Source organism: Dryobates pubescens, chromosome 7 (assembly GCF_014839835.1).
Source record: "Dryobates pubescens isolate bDryPub1 chromosome 7, bDryPub1.pri, whole genome shotgun sequence".
NCBI lineage: Eukaryota > Metazoa > Chordata > Aves > Piciformes > Picidae > Dryobates > Dryobates pubescens.
Genome location: NC_071618.1, coordinates 9,353,680 through 9,358,816, shown reverse-complemented (window position 1 = coordinate 9,358,816; position 5,137 = coordinate 9,353,680).

Genomic DNA, 5,137 nt, shown 5'->3' with positions numbered 1-5,137 from the left:
TTATATATAAGAAATAAAAATACACTTTTTAAAGTTGTTGTAAGAATTTAAGTTATTGTAAGGTCAAAAGACAACATCACTTTTCTAGAGCAATTTTCAGGATAAAAGATTTTCTTTAAAATCTTAGTTAACATAAGAACTTTGTAATTGAAAATGTCTTCTTCAGAGGACTGCAGAAGACAGTGCTCTCCATTACTGCCACTGGGTCTGACCACAGAATATGAAATATTGAGAGAATAGAGCTTCTCAGAAACTACAGATGGCACTTTTCACATTGTCTATAATCTTCTAGGAAGATAACTAAAATAATGGGAGAACAGACTCCTGCTAAAACAACCAGTAGAGAATTACATCTAACCTTATCCCATCCCTCATTAAGACTCATAGAATGACCCACAAAAGGTATTCATTCTCTCATATATCTATTGTAATCTGCTTGATAATGCTGGATGTAAACAGGCTTAACAAGGATAACAATTTTATGCTTTTTTTTTTACTTTTTCCTTGTACTCTATAAAATAATTTGTCACCCTTTTAAAAAGGACTTAAATTCTTCTGTTACCCTTAATGGATCATTTTTGAAAGTAGGTCACTTGGTGAGTACTGATAACAGCAACATTTTTTGGATGGTAAAATTGCTGTAAATGCTGTCTGTACAACTGAGGTCAATGGGGAAAAAAACCGGTTTCTCTGCAGGTATGTTTTCCTGAAGAGCTAAAAGAAACTTGTGGTATGCAAGTGGATTCTACTAAGAGTAACAGCTTTCTCATCCTTTTAAAAATATATGTTTATCTCTGAGACTACACTTGTTATCAGATTAATGATTTCTTCCCAACTCCCAGTTTCAGGTATGTGCTGCAGCCAGCTCTGCTGTGAGGTGGAGTGGGGAAAAAAAATAATTCATCTTCCTTGATTCAGAGAGAAGGGTTTGGGGATGGAAGAGAGTCCAAGGAACCAAAACCCTGAGATCCCATGAAACACTTGGTGAACTCCAGGTGTCCTCCAAGCCATTGTCATCTCCAAGCTGCCAGAGAGTATATCCATCAGTTCTTGCTAAGCTCATCTGATTCAGACGTGGGTCATTGTTTTCTTTGACATACTCTTCTGAAACAAAACAGCCCAGTGCTAATCCTACCAGACTCTTATGGGAAGGAATTGATCAGTTGCCCAAGCTCAGTAGAAGGCAAAAAGCTTCCAAGCTCAGTAAAGGGTTTCCACACCTCTGCACATTCTCTGAAGACACAAAACTGGGCAGAGCAAAATACTTGGTTTGTATGGGTTTCCATCTCTTCCAGATCCAGTTCCAGGTCTTAGAATCCAACAGATACCGTCCTCTAACCCTACTGCCCTTGTGGCACAGGAATTGTTTGACACCACAGCATAGCTCCACTGTCTTGTTTCTCACCCTGAGTCAGCAAATGTTTTGGGAAAAGGTTAAAGAAAACCCAGAATGAACAGATGCAGAATAATGTAGCCATGGGGGAAATATTTACTGAACCTCCACTAACTGGTAGCCCTCTTATGCCATAACACACCATAAATGTGTACATTTCTTATCCTGTCTAATTAACTATGAATGACCCTATTATCTCTATAAAAGTCTAACCATTTTTCAAATCCTACTAAGCCTTTTGTGTCAATTATTTTCTAGCAGTCAGTCCTAATACATAATTATATATTGCATAAAGAGCATTTCCTTTAAACCATGTTCAAACATGTTGGTTCCCAATTTCACAGGTCATCTCCCTTCTCTCATGATGAGAACCATAAAAGGAATCTCCCAATTTACATTGTCTTGCCATTTACATTTCCAATATTTTATATCTGTCTTAGTCCTTTTTACTCATCTCATTCCTAGCATGAAGTATCTCACATTCTCACCATACAGACTTTTCTGAATAATCCTTGTGATTTTAGCTCATTGACAAGCAAATTCAGGCTTTGTTTTTATTTGCTTTGTTGTTCTTAGATGTTACTACCATCATTTGGCATACTCTCAGGTTACACAGACATATTCTTCTCCATCTTGTCTATCTTATCATTGTTTAATTTCTGTTACTGATGTTACATTAGAAGCAGAGATATTCATTCCAGTTATGATTGTAAAAAAAAATTCTCCCTGTGTGCTGACAGTCACTTGTAATTTCAGCAATCCCTAGAAGCTCTATTAATCCAAAATGCATAGCATTATTTGTCACACATATCTACAATTACCAAAAAAATAAAATAAAATTGTCAGGCTCCAATTGTCTTGGTTTGAGGCCAGGCAGATCCTCTCTTGCCCCTGAGAGGGGCAAAAGAGTGACACTCACACAAATGGATTGCTAAGTGATGGAAAGTATAAATGGAAAAGCAATTAGTGTTTTACAGAAGCTGCAAGCATAGTGATAAAAAATGCCCCAAAGTGTACAGAGTCCCTTCCAGCACACCCAAAGGTCCCCAACCTTTCCCATCTCCCCACCTGAGGGTACACCCAAACCCCCCAGGGCTCTTTCTTCCCCCCCACTGCTAGGCTAGTCTCAGGCTGGCCATGTCTGAGACTGCCACTCCCCGCTTCTGCTCCTGGCATTAGGCCTATCCTGAGATACTCCCACACTGTTACTAGATAGGGAGCATCTCCCACATGAGCAGAGAGAGAAGAAAGAGGAAGAGAATGACTTTACAGATGGATTTATAGGGCACAGGATATTACAGGTATGAAATACACTATTTCCTGTGTCCACCTACTGGGCTGGACACTTGGGATACCAGCGGTGTAACTGATGTGGCAGGAACAGGAGGTATCCAGCCTAAACTGCCACATGCCACCCCTTATTTCATACCATAATTTCTGCACCCAAAACATATCAACAAATTGGACATCTTCAGATGACATGCATAGGAAAGTCTAAGTCCTCATCTGGGCATCCTTCCAAACAGTGTCTTATTCAGACTCAGGTAACGGTTCATTACAGTTCTCCATTTTCTGATGGAACCTTCCAGTGATGCAGAGATCATTCTTCTGCACAGTGAGCTCTTCATGGATTCAGTGGACATCCTGGTTACCTGGAAAAACCTAATAACTTCTCAATCAAACTTTTATTCTCATTCACAACTACTCAGCAGCATGTTTCCACCCCTCAGGGCAAGCAAGTCAGAACAATCAGGCTCTTCAACTCCTTTTCCACCCCTCTAGGAAACAGCACACTGAGACTTCCATAAACTGCATGGACCTTTCCCAAGCCCAGTGCTGACCACTTCCAGCCGCGGCCCCAAGCTACATGGATGCTCACCATAACCAGGCATAGCCACATCCAGCTACACAGCTTTCCCCCAGGATGGGGAGTGGCTGCACTACAACCCACCAAGAAGAGAGACACCATTTTGGAACACATCTGAAAGTCAGGGGAAAGGTCACAACTGCTGCCACTGTCACCTGATACACGTAACAGCAGAGCCACCATCCCCTCTGCTGCAGATCCCTCGGGCCACACAAGCAGCTTTTCCAGCCAAAGCCATAACACATTCCCTGAGCCTTGGGAGCAGCTTTTAGCTAAAGCCACCACTCACCTTCTTGGATTGTGGGAGCCACCATTCGCCCACCTGCTGCAGTTAGCTCCCCCTGCCACAGGACAAGCCAACTGTGGTCTGCTTGCAGCTGCCACCTTCCCCACTCTGCTCCCTGACACTCATCACTCTGCATGGAACAAAGGGGGAAGGGGCAGGCACTGCATTCTTAAGCCTTTCCCCCCGACAATGACTACAGAACCACCCCTGCTGCCTTAAAATGGCAGGAGGGATTCCACGCCTCAGCTACGCACCAGGTGTCCCCCTGCAACACATAAAACACCCACACAGTTTCCCCAACAAAAAACCTTGACCCAACCACCGAAGCCCAACAATGCCAGATTTACATTTTAAGTTTTCCACCTCTGCACTTCTCCAATTCAATTTGCAGAGTTACTGCAGTAACCATCCTCTGCCACCAATAATCTGTCCTGGTTTGAGGCCAGGCAGATCCTTTCTTGCCCTTGAGAGGGCACTTTGGGTCTCAGGACTGTGTGCTTCTCTGTTAAAGTTGCTTTGGCATTTTTCAACAAAACATTTTTATTTTAGAATTAAACTTTTATTTCAAATGGGTTTATTACAAATTTTCTGCCATTCTAGAGAAACCTTTCTACATGTCTTAAAATCAGGTGAAACTACAACAAAAGAAGAGTGTTTGTGTGATAATGAGAGAAAAAAAGAAAACTGCTGTAGAGTTGAAGAACTTCCACAGGATGGTCAGTGCAGAGGTACAAGACTCTGTGTGTTTGAATCTTCTGTCTAGCAGGAGCTCCTGGCACTTCAGCAAAAAAGTTGAAAGGATCCAAACTGCTCAAATATCAATTTTTCATATAAAATGAATTTATTTTTTTTCAGTCCCATGCTGTGGAAGCTGCTGTTGTGCTGAGACTTTTACCACCAGACCTTTTTTTTTAATTATTATTATTTTTCCCCTCTGCAAAGACAGTGCTTATTTGTCCTTTTAATGTAACAGGTGTCACACTGTTTTATAATTCCCTTTTTTTGTTACTGCTCCAATTAATTTACAGGTTACTGAAGAACTGGTTTCTCTGGTTTTGATCTCGTGACCATCCTTTGTGACATTTTTCAAAGAGAAATGCAGCATGTACTGCTGTCACATTATTTGGTAGAGAAACTGATTTTAGTGCATTGCTTCAGGTTTCTACCCTTCCTTTCTCATGTACTTCAAGACTGTTACCCCAAACGTAATCACAGAGTTGTGTTAAACTTCATTTATGAACTTTATTTATTTCCAAAAAGTACAGAAATTTATCCCAGCTACCTTCTTATTTTTTTTTCTATTAGAGATACATTTTGCTAGATATTAATTTTTACATGCATCGGGGACCAAAGTGACAGTTTATTTTTCAGTTGGTTTTGCTTTGTAGCTGTCGAAAAGAGAACTGATGTTGAGATATGTGAGCTCTTGGCCATATGCTTAAGAGAAGTCTATGTGAAGAAGCAAACTGTGGTACAGCTGGCAGCAGTGAGTCTGGTCCCAAAACAAGACTCAGCAGCAGGGATGGAAAAAGTCTGCCCCAGACATGCAATGCTATTTGCAGGAAGTACCCTGAGAGGAAAGGGTGGGAGG